At 56.6% G+C, this 23,340-nt stretch overlaps 1 long non-coding RNA gene across 2 annotated transcripts; it reads right to left on the reverse strand.

Annotated features, from left to right (window-relative positions):
- Window positions 1-1,107: 1,107 nt before the first annotated feature.
- LOC144369468 (uncharacterized) lies at window positions 1,108-12,727 on the reverse strand. 2 transcript variants are annotated; one of them, XR_013429271.1, is made up of 4 exons: window positions 12,325-12,722; window positions 5,286-12,072; window positions 2,955-3,002; window positions 1,108-2,861 (listed from the first exon to the last, which is right to left on the reverse strand). It is a non-coding gene; the product is annotated as an uncharacterized LOC144369468 (long non-coding RNA). The 2 variants fall into 2 exon arrangements; XR_013429270.1 differs by having other exon boundaries at window positions 2,955-12,072; window positions 12,325-12,727.
- Window positions 12,728-23,340: the final 10,613 nt, after the last annotated feature.

The following is a 23,340-nucleotide window of genomic DNA, read 5'->3' on the forward strand; positions in this document are numbered from 1 at the left end:
TGTACAGGCTCTGATCTGGGGAGACAAGAAGCCCCTCACCTTCCTGTTACTCTTACCAAAAAGGCAGAATTGCAGTCTGATCGTGAGAAAACATCAGAAAAACCCACGCTGAGGACACTCTACAAAACGCCTCAGCAGGACCCTTCCAAGGGGTTGAGGTCATGGAAAACTAGGAAGGACCGGGAAAGCCTCTTGGGTGAGAGGAGGCCCCTTGGGTGGACACACAACAGGTCCCGGGCTGACCCTGGAAATGGAAAGTGCACTGGTGGGGTGCTGATGGAGGCTGGGTAGAGCCTGTGGCTTGGTTGGTAGTCTTGTACAATGTTCACTGCTTAGTCTGACAAATGTGCATGATTATGAAAGATGCTAACTGCGGGGAACCTGGGTGAAGGGTACATGGGACTCTATTTTTGCAGCTTCTCAATAAAATATAAAATCAATCCAACATGCAAGGATTTTTTCCAAATAAGGCACTGTAAGAGATGACTCAAGAGTAAGCTCTTCAGGTAGCGCGCACACGTGTGTGCATGTGTGTGCATATGTGTGTATGTGTGTGTGTGTGTGTGTGTATCCATGTTTTGTGTAAAACAGCAGAACGTACATGCTATACTGGGCCAGAGGGGCAGGTATGGAGATTTGGGGGACCTGTAAGTGACCAGATCCAAGAGTAGGAAGAAGGATGCTGGAGGCTAGAGGGAAAGACTAGGGCCAGGGGCAGGAAGACTCCGTATCGAGCTGTGTTAAGGAGCTTGGATTTCCAAGAAAGGGGTGGACTGCACCAGCCAGGGCAGATACCCCAACTCTCAGGGAAGCCAGCTGCCTGATTTGCCCAGCCAGCAGCCTTTTCTAGCGTGGCCTGTCCCTGACTGTCCCCCAGCCCCAGTCTACTGAGGCCTCCTGTTCTTGAAGATTTCAGCAAAATCACCACCACAGGGCACAGCCCATGTCCACTTGGAAACGCCTCCACCAGTATCCACAGGGATTTCTCTCCTTGTCACCGAGGCTCTGAGCACCTGTTCAGGCTGATTTTCCTCCTCATTTCTGGATCTCATCTGGGAAGTGGCCTAATCCCTTCAGGGTCAAATGTGTGGACAAGGAGACTGAAGGTCAGGATGAAGGAGGAGTTTATTGGATGGCTTAGCAGGATGGTCCTGTCCTAACAAGCCCGGACCTCCTGTCCTCAGGGGAGCTCCCTCCATGTGTGTTGTGCCCCAGACCCTCCCCCTCTTCAAGGCCTCCCCATCAGTTAACTCTGCTTCACTGGACCCCATAGCTTTCAGGGCCTGGGGCTGTTTCCACCACAGTGACCCCTCAGCTAGGGAGTGGGTGGTCTCTCTTCAAAGACTCATTCTGCAGTCTGCTCTCAGACCTCCCTGTAGGAACAGTGACTAGGACGAGGATTGTGATAGGTGGATGGCTTACCCCCTGGCAATGAGTTCTCCCGTGTGAGGTGTACTTGAGCCAGGCTGGGCAGAAACCCATAGGACACAGAGGAGATCCCCACCCTGGCCCAGCTGGTTGCTGAGGCCCGGGGGCCAGTCCGAGATCTTGGGGTTTTGGGTGGCACTCAGCCCCGGGCGCTGGGTGGTTCTTGCTGAGGTGCATGGTGCTGACAGACTGCATTACTCATACCTCTATGCCCCTGGGTCTGCTGCTGCATTCCACCAAGGGCTGGTCAAAAATATTTGGTAAAAGTTTTTTCATCTGTGCTGAACATGCAGACTCCCCCGGGCCCCCACCATCATCATTCCCTAAACAATGCAGTATAACAATTGGCTCTATGTTGTGTTAGGTGTTCTAAGTAACCTAGGGAGATTTAAAGTCCACGGGGGATGAGCATAGGTTCCACACAAGTACCATGCCATGTAAAGGAAGGGGCTCCAGCGTCGAGGATCTTGGTACTCTGTGTTCCCAGCCAGTGCCCGAGGACATCAAGGGATGGCGTACTAACCTGGCAGCTCGCTCTAGCGGACCTCGAAGGCCCTCCACACTGGAGTTGCCCACGTGATCATCACTGCCGTGCTCCCAAGTCCCAGGCTCACTCCGATCTCTATCCCGGGGTAAAAGTAAGCTCAGTCAGTGTGTGGAGCCTGCCAGGGAATCATTCGAAGCTCATGCCCCTGCGTGCACGAAGCTGGCAGCCCCAAGGCTGGCCCAGCCCAGGGCCAGGGGCAGGAGCCCTGTGTTCTGTCTTCAGGACGAGCACTGCATCTTTCTTGGCCATATTCAGCAGCACACAGGCCCCACGGGTGTTGGGAAGCGCAGGGAGCTCCTGCGGGGCCTTACCCCAAGTGAGGCCCTTAGGAAAGACCACCTCCTCCACTGGCCTCCCAGGCTGCCTCCCACTGGGGCCAGGTGGCTCTGGAGCGTGTTTGCTCCAAGGGCTTTTTACACCAGGCTCTGCCTGAGGCCTCTGGCCCTGCTGGCATCTGCAGGTCCCACCAGCTGGGCTCCAAAAGAGGCCTGGGAACCCAAGGAGGCTATGGGATGGCATGGCCACTGGGGCTGGGACACTCTCCAAAGGCAGGGGTCTTTGACTGTGGGGTCCCAGGGGTCAGCCTGGCTCTGCTCCCAGATGAACCTCTGACCCCAGGGTTGTTGATACCAGGCCTGATCCCCAGACCTGACCCCCAGGTCTGGGCTGTCTGAGCTCAGAGCCCGGCACACATGGGCCAGGACGATAGTCCCTGTACACATACTTACAAGCTCTTCTCTCTGTTATCAACTCATGATTACCCAAGAAGAGGCCATTAATCTCCACAGGTAAGCACAGGAAGAGGCGGAGAGGCTGGGTAGCCCCGTCATCCTGCTGGCAGTGGGGGCCAGGCCTCCTGAGCTCAGCCTGGGTCTTCTGGGATAACCTACAGAAGCAGGCATAGCCCTAAATGCCCAATTCCATGGGCACTCTGCATGGCTTCGTAGGGTGACAGGAAGAGCTTTGGAGCTGCACATACCTGGCTGCCGACATTTGTCTTCACCACGTCCAGCTCTCTGCCGCAGGCCTATGGGATCAGCATGTGGAGTCAGGGGCTGGAAGGATGTGCACCCTGTGCATCCAGCCAGACACCCAAAAAGGCAGCAGGGGTGAGTCTTAGAGGAGTGGCAGCAGTCCTGGGCACAGGGAGTGGGGAGGACAAGCTGGGCTGGAGGGAGATCTGGGGACAGTGGGCAGCTGCTCAAGGCATGATTGGGCTGCTCCTGCCTCACAGAGGTCACCTGGTAGAAACAGCCTCAACTGTGGCTCACTGGCTGCTCCGTGTGAGGCTGACCCTCAGGGATGCACAGGGTATTCAGAGTGGCCAGGATGTTAGGACTGCCGACATGGGGGCCAGGGGTCATCCTGGCTCTGCTCCAGGGAGGAACCCCTGACCCCAGTTTTGTTGATCCCAGGCCTGACCCCAGATCTGAGGACACTCTGGTGCTTGCACAGATGTGGCAGGGCACCAGGGCTGGCTGGCTGTCCCCACGGACACCTGAGTGAGGGCCCCTCGGTGTCACCACAACACGAGAGCACCAGGTGGGCCAGGGCCCTGTGCAGACAGACATTTTTTGCTCAAAAAAGATGTATAAAGGAAGAATTTGCCAGTGAAGCTGGTCCCTTATACATTGGGACTTGATTAATCACATGCTCTAAATTCGTGCCACAGACTCCCAGAACACCATTCTTACCACTGGGAAATAGGAGCTTATTAAGACGAACTGATGAAGATAAGCACAGAGCTACCGTGTTGACCACTGTCTGTCCCACAGGGTGTGCCACACATTGGGACACACTCACACTTTGCCTCTGCTTCACTGAATTGGTTTTTATTTTTATTTTTTTGAGTGCTGGGAATTGAACCCTTGCACAAGTTAGGCAAGCGCTCTACCCTCTGGGGCAGGTGGAGGCACCTCAGGATCCCTGGTGAATGAGCTAGCACCCATTTCCTGCCCTAGGTTGGCAGCCACTTCAGCTGGGGTGGTCCCAGGATGTCCCTTGAGAGCAAACGTCCTATGATGAGAACTGCTTTTTAGATGCATGGTCAGACTTTCCGGCTCAGTTGTTTGGGGGCAGGGGTTGGAGACCATTCCATTCCCATCCCTCTGGTTTCCTGGCTCCAGTTCACAGAGCTCGGGAGGCAGGAAGGAAGGGCTCTTGGCTGGCAGGTTCTTCTGGGTGGGGACAGGTGGGAGGGAGTTGTGTCACACAGGGGCTCCCTGAGGGCTTTGTTTTGCTCTTGCTCTGAGAAAGTCCCTCCCTGGCCACTGGAAGGGCCTGGACTTCCCCTGCAGAGGGCACACCCAGGTCAACTGCCCCAGTAGACCACAGCAGTGGGGGGGATGGGGAGTGGGTGACCTGCAGAGACAGGCTCCTCTCTGGCCAGCCTCCACTTCCCCTCCTGGGATGAGAGGAGTGTGCTATGTGGTGGGAAAGAGGTGGCCCAGGAGCAGCCCAAACAGCCTGGGTGGGCTTCCCCAGCCTCTGCATCCCAGCAAGTGCCAGGTGGACGCCCGGTGCCCTCAGGTCGACTGGGAGTGGGCTTTGAGAGCCTTTGTCCCCAAATGGTCCCGTTCATGGGGGTTCCCACTCCTCCTTTAGGGATACGGAAGGCAAAATGACCCTACCCCATCCAGAAAGTAAACGTGGTCCTCATTCATTCATTTCAACAGGCCCTTGCTGAGGGCCAGCCCTGAGCTTGTCCTGCACCCTTGCTGCCCTCTCAATGCACCACCCAGGGTGCAGGTGGGATCAGGTGACCAGGCCAAAGGAGCTGCAAGGAGCAGGGGGCACGGGAGGCAGAGAGGAGCCCTGGGGTCAGACCCCGCCTCCCAGGCAGGCTTGAGCTGAGCATTGAAGGGGAAAGGAAAAGAAAGGCTGAGGGGGTGTTCGTGGGGGGAGGCCTGGGGAGAAGAGACGTTGACAAGAATGGGGGATCGGGAGGCCTGGAGCATGACGGGAATGTCCCCAACAGTCCTCAGGTGACAACCGGCCGTTGGAGACCAAGAGGAGGCCTTGCTGGGACTTAAGGAGGGGGATGTGGCCATTCCCAGTGCAGTCTGGGGCCATCCTCCCACCACGCATGCGCATGCGGCCAGCAGGGGCAAAGCTGAGGCTGGGAGACCGTCTGGGGGCTCCTGCAGTGACTTCCACCAGGAAAAATGGGGCTGCCCTAGTTTTCTAAGCTGAAATGAAGTGGCTTAAAACAACACACATCTGTCATCTCGCTGCTCCTGGGGTGGGGGGTCTGGACCCGCCTAGCTGGGTCTGCTGCTGGGGCGGAGCTGTCGGTGGGCTGCGCTCTCACCCTGGCCCTTGGGAAGGGATTTGTCCTCTCCTGGCGGCCGTGGGCTGGGGCCTCCCTTGGGTCCTGGAGCTGGCCCTGCCTGTGGGCAGCACGACAGGGAAGCACTCCTCAGGGCCCTAGGAAGAGGCTAAGCCGATTGGGGGAGTGACATCACATTTAGCATGCCCCATTGGCTAGAGGCGAGTCACAGGTCCCACCCACCCTCCCAGGGGAGGAGCTTAGTCAGGGCCTCAGACCACCTCCGCGCCCTGCCTAGCCCAGGAGCCTCCACCTCTGGATCTGTGTGCGTCCTTCAGATTCCATGGATGCCTGAGAAGAAGGTCTTATTCGCAAACCCACACAGCAGGGGAGCGCTGGTGGGCCCAGGCTTGGAGCTGGGGGATTAGGAGGCCGCAGGGAAGCTGCTCCAGGCTCTTCCCCAGGTATCTGTGTCCAGAAAGGCTCACCAGAGGCCCAGGACTGGCCCCTCTGGGCCCTCCTCCCACCAGGTGGCCCAAGCCAGACAGACATAATTCTTCCCTCCTGGCACAGTGAGTGGTTGAGGGCGGACCTGGCCAGAAGCCAGACTCTGGGACTTCTGTCCCCCACTCCCACCCCCAGTGGTACTGGGGATTATTGAACTCAGGGGCACTCTACCAGTGAGGAACACCCCTGGTCCTTTTTAATTTTTATTTTAAAATATGGTCTCACTAAATTGCTGAGGCTGGCTTTGAATTTGCTCTCATCCTCCTGCCTCAGCCTCCAGAGTCAGTGGGATGGCAGGTGGGCACCACCACGCCCAGTTTCCTCCAAGGACTTCTGCTGGGGCTGGCAGGACTGATGAGCTGGAGGGAGTCCCTGCCCGCCAGGACCACAGGTCTGGCCACCGGGAGAGTCTGTCAGCAGCAGGAGTGACCCGTGGCATCACAGAGGGCGAGGCAGAGATGGGTGGCCCAATGGCTCCTTCAAGCCCCTGGTCGCAGCCAGGCCCTCAGCCATGGGCTCCCCAACAGCACGAGCAGACCCCTTCCCCCTCGTTTTCAGACATTTTTTTTCCTTTAGATGACTTGGACCTTCCGACCCTCACCACTGTCATAGTGTCCGGGTGAAAGTGCTTTCATTTCCCAGTGTCCGTCCCTGAGGCCTGGGCAGGGCAGAGGAGCTGGACTCCAACCCGTCTCTGTTGGCACTTCCCCAAGGGCTACAGCTGGCAAGTGACAAAGAGGGTGGCCCCCCACCCCAGCACAAGGTGGGGACACCTCATTAAGAAAGTGGAGGCTGTTCCCATGCTCTTCAGCCACCGTGTTTTACAAACACCTTTAATAAGTAAGATATGCTCTACGGCTGGGCATTGTGGAACATGCCTGTAATCCCAGTGACTTGGGAGGCTGAGGCAGGAGGATCACAAGTTTGAGGCCAGCCTCAGCAACTTAGTGAAATCCTCTCTCAAAATAAAAACTTTGTTTGTTTGTTTTTGTTTTGGGTTTTTTGTTTGTTTGTTTTGGTACCAGAGATTGAACCCAGGGCACTTAACCCCTGAGCCACATCCCCAGCCATTTCACACAGGTGGTGTGGGCACCGTTCCCTCCCGGCCCAGGACGTGGGCATCCCGTTCCACACAGGACTCTGGTCAATATTCCCTCAGGAAGCCCAGGGCTGAGCTGATGGAGGGGCTCCTGGAACCCCCTCTTCCCTGGCTCTGGCCTTAAGGACGATGCCCTGGCTGCCCTGCACCTGGAGCCTGGCCACCACCTCCCAGCCTTCTCATGGGTGCGAGGCAGACTGCGTCCGTTCTGCAGCCGAGGAGCCCGTCTCCACCACTTTACAGGAAGAAAAGAGAAGAGGCTCCGGGGATCTGGGGCTTGGAGCCAGATTCAGTTCTTTCCACCCAGAACAGCTCTGTGACCGTCAGAAACCTTGCTTGTGACCACCACCTTACCGTCTGTGAGCCGCCGACCTCCTTCTGTGTAGGGCTGGCTGTGCTGGAGGGAGAGCCCGGCAGGGTACTGGACCCGCTCCCCGTCTCCCCATGGGGATGGCCATATTCCTTCCCATTTCCATGTTTCTGCCAGTCTTGTGGCTGGCGTGAAGTCATCCGTGACGGGAATGTTTACACCAAGAAATGGGCAGATGCTGCAGCTGGCTGCCCCCTCAACCCGCCCCTGGCAGAGAGCTGCTTGGGAAACAGCAGCTGGAGGAGACCGAGAGGAAAGGGCCGGGACGTGGGAGCGGGCTTCCGTTACCTGTTACTGAGGAATAAGCCGCCTCGACACTCACGATTGCTATTTCTCCCGGTTCTGTGGGCTCCCTAGGGTGGGCTGCTGCATGACTGGTCAGGACCACTCTCGCGGCTGTGCACACGGCCTTCCCTCCCAGAGGATGGTCTGACTTCCTCACAGGTGGCCTCCGGGTTCCACGAGAGCGTGAAGCTTCCGGGCCTCTGAAGACACGGGTGCAGCCGCATTTCTGCCATGTTCCCCTGGTCCAGCAAGTCCCAAGACCTGTCCAGATTCAGCTGGGAGGGGATACAGACTATGAGTGGTGAGAGGTCCCCTGGGGGCCACGGACACAGCGGTCACTCACGGGAGATGAGGAAGGCCGACTGGGCTCCAGCGGGATTCGATGTGTGTGGAAACGCACTTGTGGGCGGGGCCATGTGGAAGGGCAGTGCCAGCCCCGGTGTACGGATGAGGAAGACAGGGGACGTTTAGGACAATTGCTCAAGAGACCCCTCCTCCTCACGCCTCCTGCCAGCGGGAGATGACACTTGATCCTGGGAATAGGGGCACCTCACCCCTTGATGTGGTGTGCCAGGGTCACAGGGAGGTTTTACAGTCTGGGCGTCTCTGCCAGGAGTTCACAGGACTGGCAAGAGGCTGGGTGTCTTTTTGGTGAAGAGTCTGGGCAAGAGGCTCGAGTGGACATTTGTCATGTTCTGCTGCCCAGGAACACCCCTGTCTTCTGTGCAGTTGATGGTAGCTGGATGGTCAGCTTCCTGACCCAGAGGTGGCATACCGGGGGGAGAGCGGGCACTTGTGCGGTACTGGCACGGGCACTGCTTTTGGAAGCATGGCATGAGCCCCTTTTCCCAGGCTTGCTACAATTTTGTGACCCCCAATAGCTTGTTAATAAACTCCTTGTTTGGTTTAATCAGTGAGAAAACAAAAAGAAACAAACAAAAAAGACTCTTGCTCAAGGCCCCACAGCTCTGGGAGGCTGCTGGTGGTCTGCGAGGCCGAGGAAGGGGGTCCCTGTTCTAGGCGCCCCTCACCAAGGCTGCTGTGGTCAGGGACGCTGGGTCTCTGAAGGGCGTGACTATCAGCTGGAGGGAAGGGCTCCTGATACTTGAGAAGAGGAAACTCTCGCTGAAGACAGGGAGAGCCAGGCCTGCTGGCCAGCGTCACTCCTGGCCTGTCCTCCTCTTGTTCGCCTGGTCCCAGCTCTTGTCTGCCCCCATATGGGGGTGAGGGACTCGGGTGAGGCCGACTTGGCCCAGACATCAGCCTGGGGTGGAGGTTTCTGGCCGTGTGGGGCCCTCGAGAAGCCTGAGGCAGAAGTAGCCTGGCTCAGTCATCCACACCCTGGGGCCCTGACCCCAACCATCAGGCCTTGGCTGACCTGGGCGCACTGTGCTCTGTGAAGGCCGCTCGTCTCACCTGGGTCCATCTCTCTGTCTCCAAACGAGGACAACACACTTACAGGTCTCCGAGAGCCACCCCATCTCCATGGCAGTGCCCTAGAGAGAGCCCAGAGACCCCGTGCCCACCCACACGTGGCCAAGTCTTGGTTTCTGGAGTGTCTCAGGGCTTTGTCCCTGACCCTGGATAATCCTTCTCCTTTGCAAAAGTGTGGTCACAAATGATGCAAGGGGCGTCCTTGGCTCCTGCCCTGCTGGCTGGAAGGGGAGGGCGGACGGGGCCTGATTTGTGGGGGAGAAGGCACGTAAACACTCATTACAGCCCCAGAGTGAGTGCACAGGGAGTTTGAACCTTCTACCACAGCCATTTGGCCACTTGCATCAGGAACACGTTTGTGCCTTTGGAGCCAACACCCCGCTCCTGGGACGCTGACTGGAAAGGGGGAGGACAAGGTGCTTCCAGCAGGTGGAATGACCTAAGTCCCCAGCCACAGAGAACCTGTCGGTTAGACCATGTCACAGAGACTTACTGAAATACTTCACAGCCACCCAAGATCCACGATACAAAGGATCTCAGAAAACGCTTTTTGAAATAACATTAGCCAAAAAATGCCGAGCAGAGTTGAGGGGACATGTTTTGAATTCCATCTAGGAAAACAGAAAAAGAGAATTCACAGAGAAGAAGCTTACCAACAAGATCACATGTGGGTATTCTATGGTTTTATGGGTGAAAAGTGTCCTCTTCCCACCAATCTGTTAAGCCCAGCACAACAGGACTCCCCTCCGTGAAGGCTTCCACAATCCCCGGCAGAAGGACTCGCACTTCTCACACCTGCTGTGCCCCTCTCCTGGCCTCTGCCATCTGAGCTTGGTCGTGTCCGTCTTCATGCAGAATGGCCCTCTCAGGGCAGTGGCTGTGTAGCACCTGGCCCCAGGCCTGTCCACACTGTGAAGCCCACAGCGCTCCATGGGCTGAGGCTGCCTCCACCTGGGCTTTCTTCCGGGCTTCCAGTGACCCCTTTCCAATGGCGGCTCTGCATTTCTTCATGGTAACTAGGCACATCGATGGGGAAATACCCAATGACAGAAGGCACTCTCTCTTTGCCCCGGAAATTCAGCGGGGCTCCTTATTGGCTAATTTTCTCCTGGTTACGATTCAAGTGATTCAGCTTTATCGTGTCTAATAATGTTTCTCTGGATGTTGGACAGTACAACAGAACATTGTTGGGAGTCTGGATTTTGCTGTCTTCCTTTAAAGTCCACTGAGTTTTGCTTGGGCCTGCAGCTAAGCTGTTGCCACATTCGTCTTGTCCTGTTGGGTCTTGTTTTGGACACGGTCCAGGGCGGCCCTTACTCTGAGGCTGTGGAGTTCTACACCTAGAGGGGCCCGTCCCAAGGACTGAGGTCAGAGTGGTGACCACAGACGAACCGACAGCTGAAGGGCACTGGGAATCTGGGGGTTGGTCACAGGAATTCTTCTCCTATCCTCTCTGTTCTGGGGATGGGCCCCAGGGCCTTGCACATGCTAGGCAAGCACTCTACCACGAGCTGCCTCCCCAGGGAGGGTGGCTTTCCTGAGGGCCCAGCTGAGGCCGGTGTGTTCGCCGCTGGCCAGACTCCACGCCTGGGCGGCCACGGGAGCCTGTGGTCAGCTCGCAGCCCCCCAGAGCTCTTCCCTGACAGGCTGCACTCTCCCGGCACACAGCGCAGCTACTTCCGTGCCCCTGGGCTTCAGTCTGTTTTCTCTGCACCTCGAGACGCTGCTCTCTGGCCTCTACTCCCTGTGCCATGGTTCAGAGGCTGGAGACGGCCTCCAGGGAGAAAGCTGGAGCGGAGCTGAGGCTTCCCTCAGCGTCTGTCTCTAAGGTCACAGCCTCCACGTGATCCTGGTAAGTGTCACCCTCTATGGCAGAAACCAGGGCCCTGGCAGAACGTTCAGTGGGGGCTTGGCCCCGCCAGCCCACAGCAGCTGATGCTCCGCTGCAGGCCACCCCCAGAAGCCCTCTGCTCAGAAGCCGTCAGGTCCCTGCTCAGCCCTGGTTTCTGGAACAGGACAGCTCCCAGCTCTTACCCTCAACCTCAGCTTGTTCTCCCAGAAGCCTTCCTGCCCTTAGGCTGGGCTGGAGCACTGGTGGGCACCCTCGTAGGCCCCCTGTGCAACTCCCACGTAGGCTGCGGGGCTCATGGGGCAGCCCCACCCTGCCTGCTGCGTGCTGCCCCTTCGCTTCAGGCCTGGGACACTTTCACGAACACAAGTCAAGAATGAAGTAGCACACGTACACACACCTGTGCCTGTGCATGCACACACTGACATGAGTGTGAGCACGCACACACACACACACCCCCCACAGGGTTCACTAGGCTGCAGATGGTGCCCAAGTGCTCGGCAGAGCCTCCCGGCCCTGGTGTTCTTGGGCCAATAGCCCAGAATCCCGGTCTCAGACACAGCCCTGAGGGGAGGGCACCAAATCTGAGGGTGTTGTGCCCTCAGATCCCCTCGCTCTCCCGCCCTGAGCTTTGGCCCTGAGTCCTGCCAGCTGCTGGGGAGGCCAGGTGAGCCTGCTCACAGGACAGCTGTGGACACAGCCTTATCTCCAGAGCCAAGGCCCTGGCGCTGAGGCCAGCACAGAGAGGCTGTGTGTTTGCATCTGGCCTTCCTGGAAATCAGAGGCGCTTCCAGGAAGCAATGTGGCTCTGAGCCTGCTGCGCTGGTGGAAGCCATGTCCTGGGATGGGAGCGGGTGGCGCCAGGACAGGTCAAAGGTCCCAGGTTGGGGTGGCCTGAAGTCGCGCTGCCTTCCCTCTCCCCAGAAGGTTTACTTTGTAAAGCTGCCCCCCCCATCAGCACCAACTGGACCCATTCCTTACCTCACTGGCTCTTGGAGAGCCCCTCTCCCTGCCCCACCCTCTGGATTTCTGTCCCCCTTTGCTGTCTCTTACCCATTTTCTAGTCACAGCCAGAGCTGGCCCAGAGCTGGCCTGGAACTGCTCTGCTCCCAGCCCTCAGCCACCCGCCTTCCCTGCAGCCCGTTCCAGACACGTCTGGCTCCCGGGGAGGAGCGCAGAGAGATGGCAGGCTGCACCCGGCTTCCTCCCGGCAATCCTGCAGGTGTTTCAGGAAGTGGACCTTTGCCGAAGGGTGGCCAGGCGCCCTGCTCCTGTGGAGGAGGCCCTGGAGGGGGAGGAGGAGTGGCTCTGTCACAGCCTCTCTCTCTGGCTCTCCAGGGGTCCTGGTCCCAGCACAGCCTGTCCCTCCCACCGGAGTCACCCTCTGCACCTGGACTCCTCCCTTCTGGCTCCTTCCACTCCAGATATTTCTATTGCCCAACTCCACCACCTCTCAGAGAGTCCTGGGGCAGTGCAGGGACTTGTGTCCTTTATGGCCACCTCCGCCCTCCCCTTCCTGGCTCCAGGAAGCTCTTACTGTGCAGCAGGGAGGCAGGCTGTTTTCCATGACCCGGGCCTGTTGTGGGGGGGGACTCCTCTCTTTCTGGACTGTGTGATGGAGGCCAGGCAGATGGGCGTTTGCTTCTGCCTTGAGTGATTCCCCAGGAGCGGCCACAGGGAGGGGGAGTCCCACATCCACCAGCAGGTATGGGGCAGTCCTGGGCGGTTCCTGTCCCCTGTTCCTGACGTGTGACCTTGGCTGTACTTCTGCCCGTTTCTCAGGGTTCCTAAAAATTTTTAGAGCTGCTTTCTGCCTAGGTTAGCCAGAGTTTTCTGTTGCTTGCAACCAAGAACCTTGACCCACATAAGTGGAGGGATAAATCAGCTGCACCCCCAGCACCCAGTGCAATGCACAGAGCAGGGTGAAGGCCAGGGAAATGGGTCCAGTCCCTTCCACTTTTCCCTTGGAATGCATTCCTCTGGCTCCAGGCTGCTCCACCCACCTGATGGCAAATTCCCTTGTGATAAGAACAGCTAAAAATGCCCCAAGATGTAGGCATAGCAGAGAAGGGTCCATTCTTTCAGGGAGACAGTCAGCAGTTAGCGCCAAGCCTCTGGCATGCCAGTCAGGCTCACCCAGCTCTAGCTTTTGCACGCACCATGCACATGTGGGCACATACATGTGACCCTACCCTATGCATTGATACATGTGTGCATGGTCACTCATGCACCTGCCACTGCTGCTCCTCAAACACACAGGCCTTGGTGGCCACAGGCGCCTCTGTCCTGCACAGTGCAAGCCTCTCACAGCACCGATGGCCGGGGCGCTGCCAGGCTGTCCGAGATCGAGCACCCCAGTCATAGGGCCCCCTTCAGTTGGATCACACCAGTGTCATGTTGTGCCTTTTGCAGCTCAGAGGTGTTTCTCAAGGACCTGGGAGCTATTCTCAAGAACGTAACTGTCCATAGAATAAGACCTCGGTCTCCAGACGTGGGAGGACAGAATCTGATAATTCTGTGAAGCAGGGAGGCAGGCTGCCAACCAACCAACACAGCTGGCCTGGTCTCCTAGGCACGGGACAACTCCAAGTACTTCCTACTTCTCCGACCCTGAGTCCCTGTGCGCCCTTGCTTGCTCTTACTTAGGTGGCTTTAAAAAGGGCTAATTCTGGAGGCCACACACCTGGGCTGTGAACTGTGCGTCTCCCCCTACCGCTTCAGGGAGACACACGTGGGATGCGTTAAGGTGGTAAGGGTTGCCTGGGTTGTTTTCCAGGGACCTGACGTCCATTTTTGTCAAAACCACCAACTCTTCACTTGGGCTTGTGCGGGTGTTTGAGGGGTGATGTTTTGATGCCAGGAGGCCAAAATCTCCACCTCGAGATCATGCTAACCTGACATTTCCTGAGCACAGGTCCCGTAAGGAGTTGGATTACACACAGAGACCACTGGTGACTTCGCCCGCAGCACCTCCCCCCCCAGCCCCCGTCAGACCACCCACTTCTTTATCTGATACGTATCCCCAAACCGCATCCTGGGGGAAGTAGATTGGGACTTGGGTCTCTGCTCTATGGTTGGCCTCCTTCTTGCTTCAGTGACTGGCACATTGTGCGGCAGGAGGAGTGGGCCTGGCGGGTAACCTCACCAGCCGGGTCTCTTGCTGATTTTCCTCTTTACTAGCAACATTCATTCTGGTCAGCTGTAAGCTGCTGCCTGTCAGGTGTCCCCACTGTGAAGTCGATTTTTTTTCTTAATATTTTTTCGCTGTAGATGGACACAATATCTTAATTTATTTTTTTTTTAATGTGGTGCTGAGAATTGAACCCAGTGTTTCACACATGCTACCACCGAGCCACAGCCCAGCCCTGCAGTTGCTCTTTTTTACTTTGTGATTTATAAGTGTTTAGAAGGGAGTGCTTTGAAATTACGAAAATTCCTCATCAAAATTTCATGTACTAATGTGTGTCAGTATGGAGCTGTGGTCGTCTGTTTTGTTCCGTGAGTGATACGTGACAGTCCTGTATTTATTTTGAGGCTCCAGTTGTCCTAGCCTTAGCCTATCATTTGAATGCTTGTGTCCCCACAAAATCCATGTGCTGAAATCTTAACCTTCGGGGATGCTATTAGGAGGCGAGGCTTTTGGGGGTGATTGGGTCATGAAGGTGGAGCTCTCATGAGTGGGATCCAGGGCCTGGAAGAGGAGGCCGGAGAGCTGGCCTTTCCATCCCGTCAGCACACAGCAAGAAGCTGCAGTCCACAATTCAAAAGGGGCCCTTCACCAGGCCTGAGGGCGTCAGCTCCTGAGGAGGTAGGAATCGGCTTCCCTTGTTACAGACCATGTTGTTTTGTCTGTTCCTTTACTCTGTTGTGGTGCTGGGGGTTGGACCAGGGCCTCATGTATGCTAGGTGACAGCTCTGCGCTCAGCCACACCCCAGCACACGGTTAGAGCCCCTTCAAGCCCTATCTTAGTCCCCTGACAGGCTCCCATTGCTCCTTGAGCCTGTCCTTGCTTCCTGGCTTCGAAGTACTGACCCCTGACCCCTGAGTACTGTCCCGGGCCTGACCTGGAATCAGCCAAGTGAGCCCGGGAATCCAACAGTATTGCTAGAAGTGTCCTCGACAGTGCGCTACCCCGCCCTGAGCCCCCGTGGGCCATGCCTTGTCTGCCCCAACACGGCACCCCATCTCAGCTGCTGCTCAGAGTGCTGCTCCCCCAAAACTGCTTCACGTGTTCAGACTCTGGCAGCTGGTGCCAGGCTCCTGCCACCCAGCTGGGCTCCCTTCCACACACTCAGCTTCCATGCCTCGTGGTGTTCCCCCAGGACACACACCCTTCACCCTGTTGGATCTGACACCCTGCCAGCTTGTCCTGCCTCACTTCTCAGGCTCTGACACCAGTACCAGTCTGTCCCCTGTCCCCTGCATGGTCCTCCTCCCCCTCCTTTTGGTTGGCCGCCCAAGCTCCTGGGTGGGAGGCCTCCCGGGTGGCCTCTCTCCTCTGCTGTGCTCCAACACCCCACTCTAGGCTGCTGTGACCCCAGCCAGGATGGAGAGGGAAGGAGAGCTCATGCAGGAGCCGGACAAGGTGAGCCCACGCCAGCCAAAAGCCTCACCTAAAAGTTTTGGATGGGATTTTTGGGGGAGGGAAAGAAATGGCGTCACTCTTAGTCAAAGCTGGAGGCTGGTGCGCGAAGCTCTACCAGCAGGCTGGGTGGCCGGCGAGCGCTCAGGTGGGCGCAGACATCTTCTACCTAGCCCTGGCTTTCAAACCTCAGAAACCAGAGCTCAGGAGCGGGACAGAACTGGCCTGCCACCCAGCTGGAAGGCACCATCCAGGCAGCCCAGCCCCCTGGACTCCGGGTGACTCCCACCCTCCTAGCAAGGCACTTAATTCCCCTGAGCTCTGGGGTCTCACCCAATGCCATCATGCCATCACATGCCATCGCCACGCCCCTGTCCCATCATGCCATCACATGCCATTGCCACGCCCCATCCCATCATGCCATCGCCACCCCCTTGTCCCATCATGCCATCACATGCCATCACCACGCCCCTGTCCCATCATGCCATCACATGCCATCACCACGCCCCTGTCCCATCATGCCATCGCATGCCATCACCACGCCCCTGTCCCATCATGCCATCGCACACTGCCCTTGCTCAGCAGGGAAGTCTCTGCAGACTTCCATTTGGATGGAGTGGTTTCCACCCATGACTGTTCTTCCTTCTGCTTCCTGTCACCACCAGGCCTGTGGGGTGATGGAGGCAGGGTTGGGGACAGTAGTCATGGGAACCGAGGAGGACAGCAGAGCTAGAGTCTCAGGCTGGAGTCCAAAGACAAGCTGGCCCTGTACAGGGGCAGCCCCTGACCTTCTGACTAATGCTGTTTGTGGTTCTTTTCTCATGCCACGGGTGCTTAGTGGTGGAGAGCCCGGACTGCCAGGGTAGGGACTGGGGCTGTGGACTTCTGAGGTCCTATTGAGGGTGGTCTTCCTGTGGAGGGCCTGGCTCTGGCCTGGGTCAACCCTGCCTGTCTGTGGCTCACACTCTGTTCCTGCAGCTGGGCCTTGCTTAGAGCGGAGCCCCCAGCCCCTGCTGCCCAGAGCAAGAAGAGGGAATGGGGCAGGAGGTCTCTGTGCCAGAGACATGTGACTCCTGTAAACTTCAGAGGCCTGGAATCATCTGGAAGCCAGAGCTGGAAGTCGGGGAAAGGTCACAGTGTCTGCCAGCTGTGGGGCTGGGCGCCAAGGCCAGCAAGAACAAAGCAGTGGCTGGCCAGCTGGGCCAGACACCACCCAGGAAGGCCTGGCCAGCGCCGTCTCCCCGGCACTCAGGTCCACCACAGCGCTCCCTGCTTCTGCCTGACTGGGACTTCTCCAGGTCCCAGCCCTGGGGTTCCTAACAGGGGTGCTTCTAGAGCTGCTGCTGGGTACAGAGAGCCAGAGCGGAGGACTTGGGTGGACAGGGAGTCTGGCCCTCCACACTGGGCTGACGTTCTCCGAGAGGCAGAGGCAGAAAGAAGAGATGCAGATGGCCTTTTCCTCCCCCAGCCTGTGCAAGGCAGGCTGCAGCCAGGGGCCTTGGCAATGTGTCCAGAGAGCATCTGCCAAAGGGGAATAGATCACCTGGCTCGCCTGTCCAGCATGTGCCCTTTTGTTCCACCTCAGCTGAGGTGCCCCATCCTCCTGACTGCTGTCGAGGCCCAGCCTCGGGCCCTCCCTGTGGGGCACTTAGACCTGTTTCTAGACTTGCCAAGCACATGCTTACATGGGGTCCTGAGAAACGCTTCCAGCCCCGGTGCCTAGGAGAGATTGGAAAACCTCGGCCCTGTACCCCGGCTGAGCCCACCTGCCTGGGATAGACGAGAGGCACAGGCAGAGCAGGGAGGCTCAGGCAGAGCAGGGAGGCTCAGGCAGAGCAGGGAGGCTCAGGCAGAGCAGGGAGGCTCAGGCAGAGCAGGGAGGCTCAGGCAGAGCAGGGAGGCTCAGGCAGAGCAGGGAGGCTCAGGCAGAGCAGGGAGGCTCAGGCAGAGCAGGGAGGCTCAGGCAGAGCAGGGAGGCTCAGGCAGAGCAGGGAGGCTCAGGCAGAGCAGGGAGGCTCAGGCAGAGCAGGGAGGCTCAGGCAGAGCAGGGAGGCTCAGGCAGAGCAGGGAGGCTCAGGCAGAGCAGGGAGGCTCAGGCAGAGCAGGGAGGCTCAGGCAGAGCAGGGAGGCTCAGGCAGAGCAGGGAGGCTCAGGCAGAGCAGGGAGGCTCAGGCAGAGCAGGGAGGCAGGAGTGGGGAAGCAGGAGGGGGGCCTGGAGGGAGCACAGGGTGGGGCCTGGCCCCCCACTAGCCAAGCATGGAGTGAGAGCGCAGCCGGGGAAAGAGAAGGGAGAGAGCCAGAAGGAGGGCAGCTGGCCGGGTGGGCTGCGGGTCAGAGTCCAGAGGTAGGCAAGGGCAGAATTGTGACCGTGGGGACTGGAAGAGGCTGAATCTTAGAGAAAGGAGAGCGTCAACTTTGGATGCAGGTGGGCTGGAGCGAGTGATCAGTGGGAGGGAGACAATCGTGTTCGGGTGAGTGGATCAAGCTTTCTAAACAGCTGAACTGAGGTATAATTATGTACAACAAACTGCTCCTACCTAAGGTGGGCAATTTGGTAAGTTTTGGTGAGCTTCATCTACATGACCATCTCCCTGGCTCCCCAGGGACTCCCCGTGCCCCTTTATACCCTCCCTCCTGCCCTGGCACCACTGATCTCTGTCACTGGAGATGGCTGGGTGTCTTCCAGGGATTTTGAGGTGTGCTCAATACAGACCTAGGTTCAGAGGTACGCTGGCCTCTTGAGCTCAGCATACTTATTTTGAGGTCCATCCTGTGGTTTTTGTGCTGTCCCACGACGTTCCTTCCTGGACTGCTGAGTCCATCCGCTTCTCCAGCTCCCCAGGGGCCTCTGAAAGCCAAAAGCCCACGGCCAGCCGTGATGAAAACCAAAGCGGGCAGGGGGCAGAGTGCCCTGAAAGCCTCCCCTCCCCCGAGCTGCTGAAACTTGACCTGTCGCCCGGGCCTCGCTCCTGGCTGGTAAGGCCGGGAGCACCCTGCAGTCTCCAAGGGATCTGTGGACTGTTTGGCAGAAATGGCGCCCACCTCTGTGGCTGCCTGAGGAGGTTCGACAGCGGGGCAGCAACTAGGCTAGCCCAGGGGCTGAAAGGAAAAAGGAGGCAGCGAGAGGTGCACAGGTTCTTTGAGAGGCCCCACCACACCCTGGGAACCCTGAAGGCCGTGCAGTCATAGGGCTCTGACGGTGCTCAGCAAAGGCGTGAGGTGGCCCTAAGATGCCCCTCTGTGGACCCTGAGGCTCTGAGCAGGGAGGAAGTGGAGCCTAAGGCAGAGTGTTTCCCTGGCCTGTGAAAAGTGCGGCAGCCCCCCAGGGCCCCCTCCCACACTGGGGGACTTGAGTGTTTACAGATGTCTGTGCCATCATTAGCCACCACCAAGCTAACTGAGCAAGACTTTGGGATCCAGTATACATGGAATATAAATTCCTTCAGAAAAGTCACTTGTGAACAGCAATACAGACCTAGAAAAGGGAAGAATTTCCAGAGTAGCCATAGCCAATCCACGTTATTCAGAATGTCCAGTTTTCAACTGAAAAGTACAAGACATTCAAAGAAATGAGAAAGTGTGGCCCACGTACAGGTTGGGAAATGCCAGACATGAGCTACTGGACAGACATTTAAGTATTTAAAAGAACTCAGTGAAAACGTCCCTAAAGAACCGGAAATGTGGGCAACGTATCTCAGCCTGCCCAGAGCCTCTGGCCCTCCTCTTCCTCATCCCAGGCACTGGAAGCTGCTAGATGCGGCAGCCAGATTGGAGTCAGGCATAGGGGACCACCAGGAGTCCCCTCAACCACCCAGCCCCACCCAGAGGGAGCTGGGCAAAGCTGCCAGTTGGCCGGGCCTCTGAGGAAGCGGCTGCTTCAGACAGAGGGCGGCCCTGATAGAAGTCTTGGCCTGGGGACCTGCTGCTGGAGGATGGACTTCAAAAGAATAAAGTGGAAGAAGGGTCAGGTGGGAGCGGGTGGAATGCAGGAGAGGCCCTCTGTCTTCACACAGCCCCCACCATGCAGGCTGTGTGGGACAGTGTGAGAAGCTGGCTGTGCCTGTGGGGGCCCCGCCCTCCCTCAGCGGCTGCCTGCAGAGGTGCTGGGGGTACTCTTGCCCTAGCCATGGCCCCAGCGCGGATGGCCTCAGGGTGTTTGCTCACTCTTATCAACATCCCAGCCCTGCAAACAGAGATGAAGTGTCCCGTGCGTGCGGGCGCCTGGTAACAGGGCCATCTGTGCTGGCTGCTGGGCACACTTTGTGCTCCATCTGCACTGACAGGGCAAGAAGTCCACTGTCCTGCTCAGTTAGCCTGGCCTGACAGACGTGGGAGGGTGAGGCCAGGGGAAATTCAGCCTCCTGGGAGCTAGGAACCACCGCAGAGAGAGGGCCTGGGGCCCAGGGCCAGGCAAGGGCTGTGGCAAGCAGGGCTTTCACTTCTCTCACAGCTGGGCAAACTGACCACTCATAGCACCTACTGCTCATAGCACCTACCAGACACTACTAAGATAGGGAGTGGGGAAGATAGCCTGCTCACCCCCAAAATCAGCAACCTATGACTGTGGGTGTATCGGTCTGGGTGCTCCAGAGAAACAGAAATAATAGGAAAATAACTCTATCTATCCATCCATCCATCCATCCATCCATTTATCCATCCACCTATCATCTCTCTATCTGAAATAGAGCTAGGTGGTGAAGGAGGTTTGGCTCACTCAATTATGGAGGGAGAGGGATCCCACAATTTCCCACCTGCTCACTGAAGACCTAAGGGAGCTAATTTAGCCTGAGTCTGAAGACCTGAGAAATGGAGGGAGGGAAAACCTCCTTTTTCTCCCTGGGGTGTTGGTCTGGGGTTCAAAGGCCTGAGAACCAGGGGCACACATGTCTGAGGGCAGGAAAAGGGTGTCGCAGCTCAAGGGAGGTGAAGGCCCTTCTTTGCCTTCTGGCTCTACTCAGGCCCTCAAAGGACTGGTGGTGTGCACTGGCGAGGGGGTCTGTCTTTTTCCTACAGATTCTAATGCTAGCCTCTGCCAGAAACATCCTCACAGACACAGCCTGAAACAACGTTTTACCAGCTACCTTGGCATCCTTTAGTCCTCGTCTACCCTGTCACTTTCCCACCCATCCTCATTACCTAAAGGATACACCTGTTCTCATACAGCCCAACCACTAATCCCTACCCCCAAGGAAAGGTTTCGGTCTTTTCTATTCTGATAACCTGTAGCACCGAGATACCAAATTAACAATACTTCAGTACTGTTAGAAAGTCAATAGTTACATTACATGAAACAAGAAAGAAAAAATTAAAAAAAAAAACTTGCTTCATATGTGAAAAGATGCAATGTCTTCATAACCAGGAGGAAACATGGCAATCGTGCTCATTCTCATGCCTGGTCCTGTGACCATGGCTGGTGTTTAGCTCCTTCTTCTACCCATTCTGTATTCTTGCTGCCTTCAGCAAGTGCCTCCAGGCCATGTACCTCCCGGAAGGCCTGGGGGGCAGGGTGCCTGGCCACCTATGGTCCTACCTGGATTGGGTGGTTTCCCATCGACCTTCATCATATCCTGGGCATAGGGCACAGTGACCTCCTGTATTCAGACAGACTCCCACCTCCCTGCTGCAGCCTGAACCGATGCCCCCAGACAACACCATAACTCAGCCTGTTGACTCAGAGGCACGAGGAGCCCAAAGCGGCTTGGAGCCAGTTCAAACTTCCAGTTCAATGGAATCAATGATGTGTCTCCTGGAAGAGGCTCTCCTCCCTCTGGAACTAAGACAACTAGGCTAGCAGAGCATGAAGACATAGGAATAGGAAGCAAAATTTTTCAGTAGGTCACTGGGGGTAACAGTGAGCAGTGTCCGTCCCCCCGCCCCCCTTGACTCCTGGACCTTGCAGCCTATGTTGGATGCTGGCTCACAGCACGCACAGCTTCCTGGAGGAGCCCCTACAAGGTGTTGCCAGCTAGTTGCATTCTGAGTCTTCTAAAGTCTTGGTGGAACATTCCAGTTCCACCAAGCCTGCTTCAGGAGGGTAAGGAAAGTTGCAAGACCAGAGAATTCCACAAGCATGTGCTCTCTGCTAAACAACTTTGGCTGTGAAGTGAGTTCCTTCATGAGGCACTTGTCAGGTCCATGGATGCTGCTTTTGGCAGAAGCATTGCACGCAGGCAAGGCAAATCAAATCCTGATTGTCCCAGAGAGGAAAAGACATTGCTTCTTCCATGATGGAAGGAGTACAATGCAATCAACCTGCCATGTTGCTGGCTGATCACCCCAGGAAATGGTGCTGTGTCAGGGACTCAGTGTTTGTCTCTGCTTCTATAGATTGGGCAGTGGCCATAGCCAGGTCAGTAGAAGGCCATGTTGCTCAGCCTATGCAAAACCTCCATTCCTGCCCTTATGACCATTTTGCTCAAGGGAGGTAGAAGGGCTGATACTGCTGTTGGAAGTCACCACCATTAAGGGCGGGAGGTCAGTTCCATTGGGGTGGAGAGACCTTTTCCACTGGCAAACTCGTCAGCATTTAGGGGCTGAGTCTTCATTCCAACTTAGAGGACCCCATTTCTTCTGTCAGCACTCTCACATTGATGGCAGACACTGTGCAAGGCTGAGTCCAACCTGGGTTGTACCACGAGGTTCTGCGTGGTTCCAGCCCTTCCAGTCTGCAGCTACAGCTCTCCTTCAGGGCACTCCTAGACGCTCAGGCTTTCATGTGGCACTAGACCCAGGAATCTGAATCCCTGAGCACACCTTTGGCTTTGAGTACTTTGTCCAGCAACATGAGAACCAACCAACCATCATTATATTTCTTGCTTTTCCAAAAATGTTTGAACGTCTCATACAGTCACTTAGCTCTTCGTTCTTACCAGCGGTTAATTAGGAGTATCCAATGGTCATATTTTGCATTTCTCTACAAATAGCTCACACCATGGACTCCAGTGTTCTCTTTACTACTGGAAAAGGAGCCATTAGCATCTTTAACCTTCCTCCTTTGGGAAATTCTCAGTGCTCATCTCTGAGTAGGACTGGGGAGGTAGGAATATCTTTCTCAGAAAACTCTTCTCATGGAGCTGTAACTTTCATTCTAATGGAATGCTTGTGGATCTTTTTTCTTAGTTTATTTATAATGAAATAAAATCTGGTTCAAAGGAAATGTAAAGCGGGTGGTAACTAAGGGGTTCAGGACCAAGAGTGTGTTTGCATTTAAGAAAGAGACTTCGTCATGAGAGGAGCTGTCCAGGTGCTGCTCCAAGAGCCAGGAGGTCTGTGCACCAGGGAGGGATCAGGAGGCAGAAGTCAGGTCCCAAGCCAGGCTATACCACTGACTGTGACCTCAGGTGGGGTATAGAAGTTGCTGACACGGGAAGCCAGTGAGACACTGCTTCCTTCACAAGGGGACTGGAGCGATGGGAAGGAACACAGCACATCTGGCCGGCACTGATACCAAGGTACAGTCCAGTTTGCCCTGCCACGCAGGGACTCGGCTCAGCCTGCCCCCTCGATGCCTACTCGCCAGAGCTTACTGTCCCTTGAGCCACCTTTCTATGAGCCACTATCTCTTTGGGACCAGACAGGCAATTTCTACCTACCAGCCCTACTCTGTGGACTATTGGTCCAACATCCACCCAGATGAACTTCTGAGCTTGTCACTTCTACAAAGTCTCTTGCAAGTGACTGGGTTATGTGTCACTCACTTCAACATTACAGAGTGGTTTCCTGAGCACCTACTACATGACTATCATTGGTTGGGTGTTACGAGATCCACAGGTGACAGAGACATCCATCTGACCTCCATCTGAGGCTGGGGAGGACAGGCAGGTGTCCCATCATGATCCTAAGCAGGGACAGCTCAGAGGGAGCCTGGGCCAAGGAAGAGGGTAACCCCTGGGGAGTCAGGGAGGCCACCACCTCCAGGGCAAAGGTGGCTGTGCAGAGGTCAGAGACAGGACCCAGGCCAGGAAAGTGGT

This window comes from Ictidomys tridecemlineatus, chromosome 12 (assembly GCF_052094955.1).
Source record: "Ictidomys tridecemlineatus isolate mIctTri1 chromosome 12, mIctTri1.hap1, whole genome shotgun sequence".
Taxonomy (NCBI): Eukaryota; Metazoa; Chordata; class Mammalia; order Rodentia; family Sciuridae; genus Ictidomys; species Ictidomys tridecemlineatus.